Source organism: Engystomops pustulosus, unplaced genomic scaffold (assembly GCF_040894005.1).
Source record: "Engystomops pustulosus unplaced genomic scaffold, aEngPut4.maternal MAT_SCAFFOLD_235, whole genome shotgun sequence".
Classification (NCBI taxonomy): domain Eukaryota; kingdom Metazoa; phylum Chordata; class Amphibia; order Anura; family Leptodactylidae; genus Engystomops; species Engystomops pustulosus.
The window spans coordinates 52820-68010 of record NW_027285114.1 but is presented as its reverse complement, the minus strand read 5'-3'; positions in this window follow the sequence as shown (position 1 = coordinate 68010).

Genomic DNA, 15191 nt, shown 5'->3' with positions numbered 1-15191 from the left:
TCGCAGCAGCAATGCAGCTTAAGGCTTGGCAAGTACCAGCATGGGAGACTGGCTAGGAATCCTAAGATCCGTTGACCTTTTTGAACCTGAAAATTGTGTTAGTTTCTCTATGAGATAGTAAAAGAAGGTTCAAATTGAACAGCTGCTGTCAACGGCCATTCTAAGCTGAATGTGCCTGCTCTCGTCAGATCGCAGCAGCAATGCAGCTTAAGGCTTGGCAAGTACCAGCATGGGAGACTGGCTGGGAATCCCAAGTTCCGTTGACCTTTTTGAACCTGAAAATTGTGTTAGTTTCTATGTCAAAGATGGTAAAAGAAGGTTCAAATTGAACAGCTGCTGTCAACGGCCATTCTAAGCTGAATGTGCCTGCTCTCGTCAGATCGCAGCAGCAATGCAGCTTAAGGCTTGGCAAGTACCAGCATGGGAGACTGGCTGGGAATCCCAAGTTCCGTTGGCCTTTTTGAACCTGAAAATTGTGTTAGTTTCTCTATGAGATAGTAAAAGAAGGTTCAAATTGAACAGCTGCTGTCAACAGCCATTCTAAGCTGAATGTGCCTGCTCTCGTCAGATCGCAGCAGCAATGCAGCTTAAGGCTTGGCAAGTACCAGCATGGGAGACTGGCTGGGAATCCCAAGTTCCGTTGACCTTTTTGAACATGAAAATTGTGTTAGTTTCTCTATGAGATAGTAAAAGAAGGTTCAAATTGAACAGCTGCTGTCAACGGCCATTCTAAGCTGAATGTGCCTGCTCTCGTCAGATCGCAGCAGCAATGCAGCTTAAGGCTTGGCAAGTACCAGCATGGGAGACTGGCTGGGAATCCCAAGTTCCGTTGACATTTTTGAACCTGAAAATTGTGTTAGTTTCTATGTCAAAGATGGTAAAAGAAGGTTCAAATTGAACAGCTGCTGTCAACGGCCATTCTAAGCTGAATGTGCCTGCTCTCGTCAGATCGCAGCAGCAATGCAGCTTAAGGCTTGGCAAGTACCAGCATGGGAGACTGGCTGGGAACCCAAGTTCCGTTGACCTTTTTGAACCTGAAAATTGTGTTAGTTTCTCTATGAGATAGTAAAAGAAGGTTCAAATTGAACAGCTGCTGTCAACGGCCATTCTAAGCTGAATGTGCCTGCTCTAGTCAGATCGCAGCAGCAATGCAGCTTAAGGCTTGGCAAGTACCAGCATGGGAGACTGGCTGGGAATCCCAAGTTCCGTTGACCTTTTTGAACCTGAAAATTGTGTTAGTTTCTATGTCAAAGATGGTAAAAGAAGGTTCAAATTGAACAGCTGCTGTCAACGGCCATTCTAAGCTGAATGTGCCTGCTCTCGTCAGATCGCAGCAGCAATGCAGCTTAAGGCTTGGCAAGTACCAGCATGGGAGACTGGCTGGGAATCCCAAGTTCCGTTGGCCTTTTTGAACCTGAATTGTGTTAGTTTCTCTATGAGATAGTAAAAGAAGGTTCAAATTGAACAGCTGCTGTCAACAGCCATTCTAAGCTGAATGTGCCTGCTCTCGTCAGATCGCAGCAGCAATGCAGCTTAAGGCTTGGCAAGTACCAGCATGGGAGACTTGCTGGGAATCCCAAGTTCCGTTGACCTTTTTGAACCTGAAAATTGTGTTAGTTTCTCTATGAGATAGTAAAAGAAGGTTCAAATTGAACCGCTGCTGTCAACGGCCATTCTAAGCTGAATGTGCCTGCTCTCGTCAGATCGCAGCAGCAATGCAGCTTAAGGCTTGGCAAGTACCAGCATGGGAGACTGGCTGGGAATCCCAAGTTCCGTTGACCTTTTTGAACCTGAAAATTGTGTTAGTTTCTATGTCAAAGATGGTAAAAGAAGGTTCAAATTGAACAGCTGCTGTCAACGGCCATTCTAAGCTGAATGTGCCTGCTCTCGTCAGATCGCAGCAGCAATGCAGCTTAAGGCTTGGCAAGTACCAGCATGGGAGACTGGCTGGGAATCCCAAGTTCCGTTGACCTTTTTGAACCTGAAAATTGTGTTAGTTTCTCTATGAGATAATAAAAGAAGGTTCAAATTGAACGGCTGCTGTCAACAGCCATTCTAAGCTGAATGTGCCTGCTCTCGTCAGATCGCAGCAGCAATGCAGCTTAAGGCTTGGCAAGTACCAGCATGGGAGACTGGCTGGGAATCCCAAGTTCCGTTGACCTTTTTGAACCTGAAAATTGTGTTAGTTTCTCTATGAGATAGTAAAAGAAGGTTCAAATTGAACAGCTGCTGTCAACGGCCATTCTAAGCTGAATGTGCCTGCTCTCGTCAGATCGCAGCAGCAATGCAGCTTAAGGCTTGGCAAGTACCAGCATGGGAGACTGGCTGGGAATCCCAAGTTCCGTTGACCTTTTTGAACCTGAAAATTGTGTTAGTTTCTCTATGAGATAGTAAAAGAAGGTTCAAATTGAACAGCTGCTGTCAACGGCCATTCTAAGCTGAATGTGCCTGCTCTCGTCAGATCGCAGCAGCAATGCAGCTTAAGGCTTGGCAAGTACCAGCATGGGAGACTGGCTGGGAATCCCAAGTTCCGTTGACCTTTTTGAACCTGAAAATTGTGTTAGTTTCTATGTCAAAGATGGTAAAAGAAGGTTCAAATTGAACAGCTGCTGTCAACGGCCATTCTAAGCTGAATGTGCCTGCTCTCGTCAGATCGCAGCAGCAATGCAGCTTAAGGCTTGGCAAGTACCAGCATGGGAGACTGGCTGGGAATCCCAAGTTCCGTTGGCCTTTTTGAACCTGAAAATTGTGTTAGTTTCTCTATGAGATAGTAAAAGAAGGTTCAAATTGAACAGCTGCTGTCAACGGCCATTCTAAGCTGAATGTGCCTGCTCTCGTCAGATCGCAGCAGCAATGCAGCTTAAGGCTTGGCAAGTACCAGCATGGGAGACTGGCTGGGAATCCCAAGTTCCGTTGACCTTTTTGAACCTGAAAATTGTGTTAGTTTCTCTATGAGATAGTAAAAGAAGGTTCAAATTGAACAGCTGCTGTCAACGGCCATTCTAAGCTGAATGTGCCTGCTCTCGTCAGATCGCAGCAGCAATGCAGCTTAAGGCTTGGCAAGTACCAGCATGGGAGACTGGCTGGGAATCCCAAGTTCCGTTGACCTTTTTGAACCTGAAAATTGTGTTAGTTTCTCTATGAGATAGTAAAAGAAGGTTCAAATTGAACAGCTGCTGTCAACGGCCATTCTAAGCTGAATGTGCCTGCTCTCGTCAGATCGCAGCAGCAATGCAGCTTAAGGCTTGGCAAGTACCAGCATGGGAGACTGGCTGGGAATCCCAAGTTCCGTTGACCTTTTTGAACCTGAAAATTGTGTTAGTTTCTCTATGAGATAGTAAAAGAAGGTTCAAATTGAACAGCTGCTGTCAACGGCCATTCTAAGCTGAATGTGCCTGCTCTCGTCAGATCGCAGCAGCAATGCAGCTTAAGGCTTGGCAAGTACCAGCATGGGAGACTGGCTGGGAATCCCAAGTTCCGTTGACCTTTTTGAACCTGAAAATTGTGTTAGTTTCTCTATGAGATAGTAAAAGAAGGTTCAAATTGAACAGCTGCTGTCAACGGCCATTCTAAGCTGAATGTGCCTGCTCTCGTCAGATCGCAGCAGCAATGCAGCTTAAGGCTTGGCAAGTACCAGCATGGGAGACTGGCTGGGAATCCCAAGTTCCGTTGACCTTTTTGAACCTGAAAATTGTGTTAGTTTCTCTATGAGATAGTAAAAGAAGGTTCAAATTGAACAGCTGCTGTCAACGGCCATTCTAAGCTGAATGTGCCTGCTCTCGTCAGATCGCAGCAGCAATGCAGCTTAAGGCTTGGCAAGTACCAGCATGGGAGACTGGCTGGGAATCCCAAGTTCCGTTGACCTTTTTGAACCTGAAAATTGTGTTAGTTTCTATGTCAAAGATGGTAAAAGAAGGTTCAAATTGAACAGCTGCTGTCAACGGCCATTCTAAGCTGAATGTGCCTGCTCTCGTCAGATCGCAGCAGCAATGCAGCTTAAGGCTTGGCAAGTACCAGCATGGGAGACTGGCTGGGAATCCTAAGTTCCCTTGACCTTTTTGAACCTGAAAATTGTGTTAGTTTCTCTATGAGATAGTAAAAGAAGGTTCAAATTGAACAGCTGCTGTCAACGGCCATTCTAAGCTGAATGTGCCTGCTCTCGTCAGATCGCAGCAGCAATGCAGCTTAAGGCTTGGCAAGTACCAGCATGGGAGACTGGCTGGGAATCCCAAGTTCCGTTGACCTTTTTGAACCTGAAAATTGTGTTAGTTTCTATGTCAAAGATGGTAAAAGAAGGTTCAAATTGAACAGCTGCTGTCAACGGCCATTCTAAGCTGAATGTGCCTGCTCTCGTCAGATCGCAGCAGCAATGCAGCTTAAGGCTTGGCAAGTACCAGCATGGGAGACTGGCTGGGAATCCTAAGTTCCCTTGACCTTTTTGAACCTGAAAATTGTGTTAGTTTCTCTATGAGATAGTAAAAGAAGGTTCAAATTGAACAGCTGCTGTCAACGGCCATTCTAAGCTGAATGTGCCTGCTCTCGTCAGATCGCAGCAGCAATGCAGCTTAAGGCTTGGCAAGTACCAGCATGGGAGACTGGCTGGGAATCCCAAGTTCCGTTGACCTTTTTGAACCTGAAAATTGTGTTAGTTTCTACGTCAAAGATGGTAAAAGAAGGTTCAAATTGAACAGCTGCTGTCAACGGCCATTCTAAGCTGAATGTGCCTGCTCTCGTCAGATCGCAGCAGCAATGCAGCTTAAGGCTTGGCAAGTACCAGCATGGGAGACTGGCTGGGAATCCCAAGTTCCGTTGGCCTTTTTGAACCTGAAAATTGTGTTAGTTTCTCTATGAGATAGTAAAAGAAGGTTCAAATTGAACAGCTGCTGTCAACAGCCATTCTAAGCTGAATGTGCCTGCTCTCGTCAGATCGCAGCAACAATGCAGCTTAAGGCTTGGCAAGTACCAGCATGGGAGACTGGCTGGGAATCCCAAGTTCCGTTGACCTTTTTGAACCTTTAAATTGTGTTAGTTTCTATGTCAAAGATGGTAAAAGAAGGTTCAAATTGAACAGCTGCTGTCAATGGCCATTCTAAGCTGAATGTGCCTGCTCTCGTCAGATCGCAGCAGCAATGCAGCTTAAGGCTTGGCAAGTACCAGCATGGGAGACTGGCTGGGAATCCCAAGTTCCTTTGACCTTTTTGAACCTGAAAATTGTGTTAGTTTCTATGTCAAAGATGGTAAAAGAAGTTTCAAATTGAACAGCTGCTGTCAACGGCCATTCTAAGCTGAATGTGCCTGCTCTCGTCAGATCGCAGCAGCAATGCAGCTTAAGGCTTGGCAAGTACCAGCATGGGAGACTGGCTGGGAATCCCAAGTTCCGTTGACCTTTTTGAACCTTAAAATTGTGTTAGTTTCTCTATGAGATAGTAAAAGAAGGTTCAAATTGAACAGCTGCTGTCAACGGCCATTCTAAGCTGAATGTGCCTGCTCTCGTCAGATCGCAGCAGCAATGCAGCTTAAGGCTTGGCAAGTACCAGCATGGGAGACTGGCTGGGAATCCCAAGTTCCGTTGACCTTTTTGAACCTGAAAATTGTGTTAGTTTCTATGTCAAAGATGGTAAAAGAAGGTTCAAATTGAACAGCTGCTGTCAACGGCCATTCTAAGCTGAATGTGCCTGCTCTCGTCAGATCGCAGCAGCAATGCAGCTTAAGGCTTGGCAAGTACCAGCATGGGAGACTGGCTGGGAATCCCAAGTTCCGTTGACCTTTTTGAACCTGAAAATTGTGTTAGTTTCTATGTCAAAGATGGTAAAAGAAGGTTCAAATTGAACAGCTGCTGTCAACGGCCATTCTAAGCTGAATGTGCCTGCTCTCGTCAGATCGCAGCAGCAATGCAGCTTAAGGCTTGGCAAGTACCAGCATGGGAGACTGGCTGGGAATCCCAAGTTCCGTTGACCTTTTTGAACCTGAAAATTGTGTTAGTTTCTCTATGAGATAGTAAAAGAAGGTTCAAATTGAACAGCTGCTGTCAACGGCCATTCTAAGCTGAATGTGCCTGCTCTCGTCAGATCGCAGCAGCAATGCAGCTTAAGGCTTGGCAAGTACCAGCATGGGAGACTGGCTGGGAATCCTAAGTTCCGTTGACCTTTTTGAACCTGAAAATTGTGTTAGTTTCTCTATGAGATAGTAAAAGAAGGTTCAAATTGAACAGCTGCTGTCAACGGCCATTCTAAGCTGAATGTGCCTGCTCTCGTCAGATCGCAGCAGCAATGCAGCTTAAGGCTTGGCAAGTACCAGCATGGGAGACTGGCTGGGAATCCCAAGTTCCGTTGACCTTTTTGAACCTGAAAATTGTGTTAGTTTCTATGTCAAAGATGGTAAAAGAAGGTTCAAATTGAACAGCTGCTGTCAACGGCCATTCTAAGCTGAATGTGCCTGCTCTCGTCAGATCGCAGCAGCAATGCAGCTTAAGGCTTGGCAAGTACCAGCATGGGAGACTGGCTGGGAATCCCAAGTTCCGTTGGCCTTTTTGAACCTGAAAATTGTGTTAGTTTCTCTATGAGATAGTAAAAGAAGGTTCAAATTGAACAGCTGCTGTCAACAGCCATTCTAAGCTGAATGTGCCTGCTCTCGTCAGATCGCAGCAGCAATGCAGCTTAAGGCTTGGCAAGTACCAGCATGGGAGACTGGCTGGGAATCCCAAGTTCCGTTGACCTTTTTGAACATGAAAATTGTGTTAGTTTCTCTATGAGATAGTAAAAGAAGGTTCAAATTGAACAGCTGCTGTCAACGGCCATTCTAAGCTGAATGTGCCTGCTCTCGTCAGATCGCAGCAGCAATGCAGCTTAAGGCTTGGCAAGTACCAGCATGGGAGACTGGCTGGGAATCCCAAGTTCCGTTGACCTTTTTGAACCTGAAAATTGTGTTAGTTTCTATGTCAAAGATGGTAAAAGAAGGTTCAAATTGAACAGCTGCTGTCAACGGCCATTCTAAGCTGAATGTGCCTGCTCTCGTCAGATTGCAGCAGCAATGCAGCTTAAGGCTTGGCAAGTACCAGCATGGGAGACTGGCTGGGAATCCCAAGTTCCGTTGCCCTTTTTGAACCTGAAAATTGTGTTAGTTTCTATGTCAAAGATGGTAAAAGAAGGTTCAAATTGAACAGCTGCTGTCAACGGCCATTCTAAGCTGAATGTGCCTGCTCTCGTCATATCGCAGCAGCAATGCAGCTTAAGGCTTGGCAAGTACCAGCATGGGAGCCTGGATGGGAATCCTAAGTTCTGTTGACCTTTTTGAACCTTAAAATTGTGTTAGTTTCTCTATGAGATAGTAAAAGAAGGTTCAAATTGAACAGCTGCTGTCAACGGCCATTCTAAGCTGAATGTGCCTGCTCTCGTCAGATTGCAGCAGCAATGCAGCTTAAGGCTTGGCAAGTACCAGCATGGGAGACTGGCTGGGAATCCCGAGTTCCGTTGACCTTTTTGAACATGAAAATTGTGTTAGTTTCTATGTCAAAGATGGTAAAAGAAGGTTCAAATTGAACAGCTGCTGTCAACGGCCATTCTAAGCTGAATGTGCCTGCACTCGTCAGATCGCAGCAGCAATGCAGCTTAAGGCTTGGCAAGTACCAGCATGGGAGACTGGCTGGGAATCCCAAGTTCCGTTGACCTTTTTGAACCTGAAAATTGTGTTAGTTTCTATGTCAAAGATGGTAAAAGAAGGTTCAAATTGAACAGCTGCTGTCAACGGCCATTCTAAGCTGAATGTGCCTGCTCTCGTCAGATCGCAGCAGCAATGCAGCTTAAGGCTTGGCAAGTACCAGCATGGGAGACTGGCTGGGAATCCCAAGTTCCGTTGGCCTTTTTGAACCTGAAAATTGTGTTAGTTTCTCTATGAGATAGTAAAAGAAGGTTCAAATTGAACAGCTGCTGTCAACAGCCATTCTAAGCTGAATGTGCCTGCTCTCGTCAGATCGCAGCAGCAATGCAGCTTAAGGCTTGGCAAGTACCAGCATGGGAGACTGGCTGGGAATCCCAAGTTCCGTTGACCTTTTTGAACCTGAAAATTGTGTTAGTTTCTCTATGAGATAGTAAAAGAAGGTTCAAATTGAACAGCTGCTGTCAACGGCCATTCTAAGCTGAATGTGCCTGCTCTCGTCAGATCGCAGCAGCAATGCAGCTTAAGGCTTGGCAAGTACCAGCATGGGAGACTGGCTGGGAATCCCAAGTTCCGTTGACCTTTTTGAACCTGAAAATTGTGTTAGTTTCTATGTCAAAGATGGTAAAAGAAGGTTCAAATTGAACAGCTGCTGTCAATGGCCATTCTAAGTTGAATGTGCCTGCTCTCGTCAGATCGCAGCAGCAATGCAGCTTAAGGCTTGACAAGTACCAGCATGGGAGACTGGCTGGGAATCCCAAGTTCCGTTGACCTTTTTGAACCTGAAAATTGTGTTAGTTTCTCTATGAGATAGTAAAAGAAGGTTCAAATTGAACAGCTGCTGTCAACGGCCATTCTAAGCTGAATGTGCCTGCTCTCGTCAGATCGCAGCAGCAATGCAGCTTAAGGCTTGGCAAGTACCAGCATGGGAGACTGGCTGGGAATCCCAAGTTCCGTTGACCTTTTTGAACCTGAAAATTGTGTTAGTTTCTATGTCAAAGATGGTAAAAGAAGGTTCAAATTGAACAGCTGCTGTCAACGACCATTCTAAGCTGAATGTGCCTGCTCTCGTCAGATCGCAGCAGCAATGCAGCTTAAGGCTTGGCAAGTACCAGCATGGGAGACTGGCTGGGAATCCCAAGTTCCGTTGACCTTTTTGAACCTTAAAATTGTGTTAGTTTCTCTATGAGATAGTAAAAGAAGGTTCAAATTGAACAGCTGCTGTCAACGGCCATTCTAAGCTGAATGTGCCTGCTCTCGTCAGATCGCAGCAGCAATGCAGCTTAAGGCTTGGCAAGTACCAGCATGGGAGACTGGCTGGGAATCCTAAGTTCCGTTGACCTTTTTGAACCTGAAAATTGTGTTAGTTTCTCTATGTGATAGTAAAAGAAGGTTCAAATTGAACAGCTGCTGTCAACGGCCATTCTAAGCTGAATGTGCCTGCTCTCGTCAGATCGCAGCAGCAATGCAGCTTAAGGCTTGGCAAGTACCAGCATGGGAGACTGGCTGGGAATCCCAAGTTCCTTTGACCTTTTTGAACCTGAAAATTGTGTTAGTTTCTATGTCAAAGATGGTAAAAGAAGGTTCAAATTGAACAGCTGCTGTCAATGGCCATTCTAAGCTGAATGTGCCTGCTCTCGTCAGATCGCAGCAGCAATGCAGCTTAAGGCTTGGCAAGTACCAGCATGGGAGACTGGCTGGGAATCCCAAGTTCCGTTGACCTTTTTGAACCTGAAAATTGTGTTAGTTTCTCTATGAGATAGTAAAAGAAGGTTCAAATTGAACAGCTGCTGTCAACGGCCATTCTAAGCTGAATGTGCCTGCTCTCGTCAGATCGCAGCAGCAATGCAGCTTAAGGCTTGGCAAGTACCAGCATGGGAGACTGGCTGGGAATCCCAAGTTCCTTTGACATTTTTGAACCTGAAAATTGTGTTAGTTTCTATGTCAAAGATGGTAAAAGAAGGTTCAAATTGAACAGCTGCTGTCAACGGCCATTCTAAGCTGAATGTGCCTGCTCTCGTCAGATCGCAGCAGCAATGCAGCTTAAGGCTTGGCAAGTACCAGCATGGGAGACTGGCTGGGAATCCCAAGTTCCGTTGACCTTTTTGAACCTGAAAATTGTGTTAGTTTCTCTATGAGATAGTAAAAGAAGGTTCAAATTGAACAGCTGCTGTCAACGGCCATTCTAAGCTGAATGTGCCTGCTCTCGTCAGATCGCAGCAGCAATGCAGCTTAAGGCTTGGCAAGTACCAGCATGGGAGACTGGCTGGGAATCCCAAGTTCCGTTGACCTTTTTGAACCTGAAAATTGTGTTAGTTTCTATGTCAAAGATGGTAAAAGAAGGTTCAAATTGAACAGCTGCTGTCAACGGCCATTCTAAGCTGAATGTGCCTGCTCTCGTCAGATCGCAGCAGCAATGCAGCTTAAGGCTTGGCAAGTACCAGCATGGGAGACTGGCTGGGAATCCCAAGTTCCGTTGGCCTTTTTGAACCTGAAAATTGTGTTAGTTTCTCTATGAGATAGTAAAAGAAGGTTCAAATTGAACAGCTGCTGTCAACAGCCATTCTAAGCTGAATGTGCCTGCTCTCGTCAGATCGCAGCAGCAATGCAGCTTAAGGCTTGGCAAGTACCAGCATGGGAGACTGGCTGGGAATCCCAAGTTCCGTTGACCTTTTTGAACCTTTAAATTGTGTTAGTTTCTATGTCAAAGATGGTAAAAGAAGGTTCAAATTGAACAGCTGCTGTCAATGGCCATTCTAAGCTGAATGTGCCTGCTCTCGTCAGATCGCAGCAGCAATGCAGCTTAAGGCTTGGCAAGTACCAGCATGGGAGACTGGCTGGGAATCCCAAGTTCCTTTGACCTTTTTGAACCTGAAAATTGTGTTAGTTTCTATGTCAAAGATGGTAAAAGAAGGTTCAAATTGAACAGCTGCTGTCAACGGCCATTCTAAGCTGAATGTGCCTGCTCTCGTCAGATCGCAGCAGCAATGCAGCTTAAGGCTTGGCAAGTACCAGCATGGGAGACTGGCTGGGAATCCCAAGTTCCGTTGACCTTTTTGAACCTTAAAATTGTGTTAGTTTCTCTATGAGATAGTAAAAGAAGGTTCAAATTGAACAGCTGCTGTCAACGGCCATTCTAAGCTGAATGTGCCTGCTCTCGTCAGATCGCAGCAGCAATGCAGCTTAAGGCTTGGCAAGTACCAGCATGGGAGACTGGCTGGGAATCCCAAGTTCCGTTGACCTTTTTGAACCTGAAAATTGTGTTAGTTTCTATGTCAAAGATGGTAAAAGAAGGTTCAAATTGAACAGCTGCTGTCAACGGCCATTCTAAGCTGAATGTGCCTGCTCTCGTCAGATCGCAGCAGCAATGCAGCTTAAGGCTTGGCAAGTACCAGCATGGGAGACTGGCTGGGAATCCCAAGTTCCGTTGACCTTTTTGAACCTGAAAATTGTGTTAGTTTCTCTATGAGATAGTAAAAGAAGGTTCAAATTGAACAGCTGCTGTCAACGGCCATTCTAAGCTGAATGTGCCTGCTCTCGTCAGATCGCAGCAGCAATGCAGCTTAAGGCTTGGCAAGTACCAGCATGGGAGACTGGCTGGGAATCTTAAGTTCCGTTGACCTTTTTGAACCTGAAAATTGTGTTAGTTTCTCTATGAGATAGTAAAAGAAGGTTCAAATTGAACAGCTGCTGTCAACGGCCATTCTAAGCTGAATGTGCCTGCTCTCGTCAGATCGCAGCAGCAATGCAGCTTAAGGCTTGGCAAGTACCAGCATGGGAGACTGGCTGGGAATCCCAAGTTCCGTTGACCTTTTTGAACCTGAAAATTGTGTTAGTTTCTATGTCAAAGATGGTAAAAGAAGGTTCAAATTGAACAGCTGCTGTCAACGGCCATTCTAAGCTGAATGTGCCTGCTCTCGTCAGATCGCAGCAGCAATGCAGCTTAAGGCTTGGCAAGTACCAGCATGGGAGACTGGCTGGGAATCCCAAGTTCCGTTGGCCTTTTTGAACCTGAAAATTGTGTTAGTTTCTCTATGAGATAGTAAAAGAAGGTTCAAATTGAACAGCTGCTGTCAACAGCCATTCTAAGCTGAATGTGCCTGCTCTCGTCAGATCGCAGCAGCAATGCAGCTTAAGGCTTGGCAAGTACCAGCATGGGAGACTGGCTGGGAATCCCAAGTTCCGTTGACCTTTTTGAACATGAAAATTGTGTTAGTTTCTCTATGAGATAGTAAAAGAAGGTTCAAATTGAACAGCTGCTGTCAACGGCCATTCTAAGCTGAATGTGCCTGCTCTCGTCAGATCGCAGCAGCAATGCAGCTTAAGGCTTGGCAAGTACCAGCATGGGAGACTGGCTGGGAATCCCAAGTTCCGTTGACCTTTTTGAACCTGAAAATTGTGTTAGTTTCTATGTCAAAGATGGTAAAAGAAGGTTCAAATTGAACAGCTGCTGTCAACGGCCATTCTAAGCTGAATGTGCCTGCTCTCGTCAGATCGCAGCAGCAATGCAGCTTAAGGCTTGGCAAGTACCAGCATGGGAGACTGGCTGGGAATCCCAAGTTCCGTTGACCTTTTTGAACCTGAAAATTGTGTTAGTTTCTATGTCAAAGATGGTAAAAGAAGGTTCAAATTGAACAGCTGCTGTCAACGGCCATTCTAAGCTGAATGTGCCTGCTCTCGTCAGATCGCAGCAGCAATGCAGCTTAAGGCTTGGCAAGTACCAGCATGGGAGACTGGCTAGGAATCCTAAGATCCGTTGACCTTTTTGAACCTGAAAATTGTGTTAGTTTCTATGTCAAAGATGGTAAAAGAAGGTTCAAATTGAACAGCTGCTGTCAACGGCCATTCTAAGCTGAATGTGCCTGCTCTCGTCAGATCGCAGCAGCAATGCAGCTTAAGGCTTGGCAAGTACCAGCATGGGAGACTGGCTGGGAATCCCAAGTTCCGTTGACCTTTTTGAACCTGAAAATTGTGTTAGTTTCTATGTCAAAGATGGTAAAAGAAGGTTCAAATTGAACAGCTGCTGTCAACGGCCATTCTAAGCTGAATGTGCCTGCTCTCGTCAGATCGCAGCAGCAATGCAGCTTAAGGCTTGGCAAGTACCAGCATGGGAGACTGGCTAGGAATCCTAAGATCCGTTGACCTTTTTGAACCTGAAAATTGTGTTAGTTTCTCTATGAGATAGTAAAAGAAGGTTCAAATTGAACAGCTGCTGTCATCGGCCATTCTAAGCTGAATGTGCCTGCTCTCGTCAGATCGCAGCAGCAATGCAGCTTAAGGCTTGGCAAGTACCAGCATGGGAGACTGGCTGGGAATCCCAAGTTCCGTTGGCCTTTTTGAACCTGAAAATTGTGTTAGTTTCTCTATGAGATAGTAAAAGAAGGTTCAAATTGAACAGCTGCTGTCAACAGCCATTCTTAGCTGAATGTGCCTGCTCTCGTCAGATCGCAGCAGCAATGCAGCTTAAGGCTTGGCAAGTACCAGCATGGGAGACTGGCTGGGAATCCCAAGTTCCGTTGACCTTTTTGAACCTTAAAATTGTGTTAGTTTCTCTATGAGATAGTAAAAGAAGGTTCAAATTGAACAGCTGCTGTCAACGGCCATTCTAAGCTGAATGTGCCTGCTCTCGTCAGATCGCAGCAGCAATGCAGCTTAAGGCTTGGCAAGTACCAGCATGGGAGACTGGCTGGGAATCCCAAGTTCCGTTGACATTTTTGAACCTGAAAATTGTGTTAGTTTCTATGTCAAAGATGGTAAAAGAAGGTTCAAATTGAACAGCTGCTGTCAACGGCCATTCTAAGCTGAATGTGCCTGCTCTCGTCAGATCGCAGCAGCAATGCAGCTTAAGGCTTGGCAAGTACCAGCATGGGAGACTGGCTGGGAACCCAAGTTCCGTTGACCTTTTTGAACCTGAAAATTGTGTTAGTTTCTCTATGAGATAGTAAAAGAAGGTTCAAATTGAACAGCTGCTCTCAACGGCCATTCTAAGCTGAATGTGCCTGCTCTAGTCAGATCGCAGCAGCAATGCAGCTTAAGGCTTGGCAAGTACCAGCATGGGAGACTGGCTGGGAATCCCAAGTTCCGTTGACCTTTTTGAACCTGAAAATTGTGTTAGTTTCTATGTCAAAGATGGTAAAAGAAGGTTCAAATTGAACAGCTGCTGTCAACGGCCATTCTAAGCTGAATGTGCCTGCTCTCGTCAGATCGCAGCAGCAATGCAGCTTAAGGCTTGGCAAGTACCAGCATGGGAGACTGGCTGGGAATCCCAAGTTCCGTTGGCCTTTTTGAACCTGAATTGTGTTAGTTTCTCTATGAGATAGTAAAAGAAGGTTCAAATTGAACAGCTGCTGTCAACAGCCATTCTAAGCTGAATGTGCCTGCTCTCGTCAGATCGCAGCAGCAATGCAGCTTAAGGCTTGGCAAGTACCAGCATGGGAGACTTGCTGGGAATCCCAAGTTCCGTTGACCTTTTTGAACCTGAAAATTGTGTTAGTTTCTCTATGAGATAGTAAAAGAAGGTTCAAATTGAACCGCTGCTGTCAACGGCCATTCTAAGCTGAATGTGCCTGCTCTCGTCAGATCGCAGCAGCAATGCAGCTTAAGGCTTGGCAAGTACCAGCATGGGAGACTGGCTGGGAATCCCAAGTTCCGTTGACCTTTTTGAACCTGAAAATTGTGTTAGTTTCTATGTCAAAGATGGTAAAAGAAGGTTCAAATTGAACAGCTGCTGTCAACGGCCATTCTAAGCTGAATGTGCCTGCTCTCGTCAGATCGCAGCAGCAATGCAGCTTAAGGCTTGGCAAGTACCAGCATGGGAGACTGGCTGGGAATCCCAAGTTCCGTTGACCTTTTTGAACCTGAAAATTGTGTTAGTTTCTCTATGAGATAGTAAAAGAAGGTTCAAATTGAACAGCTGCTGTCAACAGCCATTCTAAGCTGAATGTGCCTGCTCTCGTCAGATCGCAGCAGCAATGCAGCTTAAGGCTTGGCAAGTACCAGCATGGGAGACTGGCTGGGAATCCCAAGTTCCGTTGACCTTTTTGAACCTGAAAATTGTGTTAGTTTCTCTATGAGATAGTAAAAGAAGGTTCAAATTGAACAGCTGCTGTCAACGGCCATTCTAAGCTGAATGTGCCTGCTCTCGTCAGATCGCAGCAGCAATGCAGCTTAAGGCTTGGCAAGTACCAGCATGGGAGACTGGCTGGGAATCCCAAGTTCCGTTGACCTTTTTGAACCTGAAAATTGTGTTAGTTTCTCTATGAGATAGTAAAAGAAGGTTCAAATTGAACAGCTGCTGTCAACGGCCATTTTAAGCTGAATGTGCCTGCTCTCGTCAGATCGCAGCAGCAATGCAGCTTAAGGCTTGGCAAGTACCAGCATGGGAGACTGGCTGGGAATCCCAAGTTCCGTTGACCTTTTTGAACCTGAAAATTGTGTTAGTTTCTATGTCAAAGATGGTAAAAGAAGGTTCAAATTGAACAGTTGCTGTCAACGGCCATTCTAAGCTGAATGTGCCTGCTCTCGTCAGATCGCAGCAG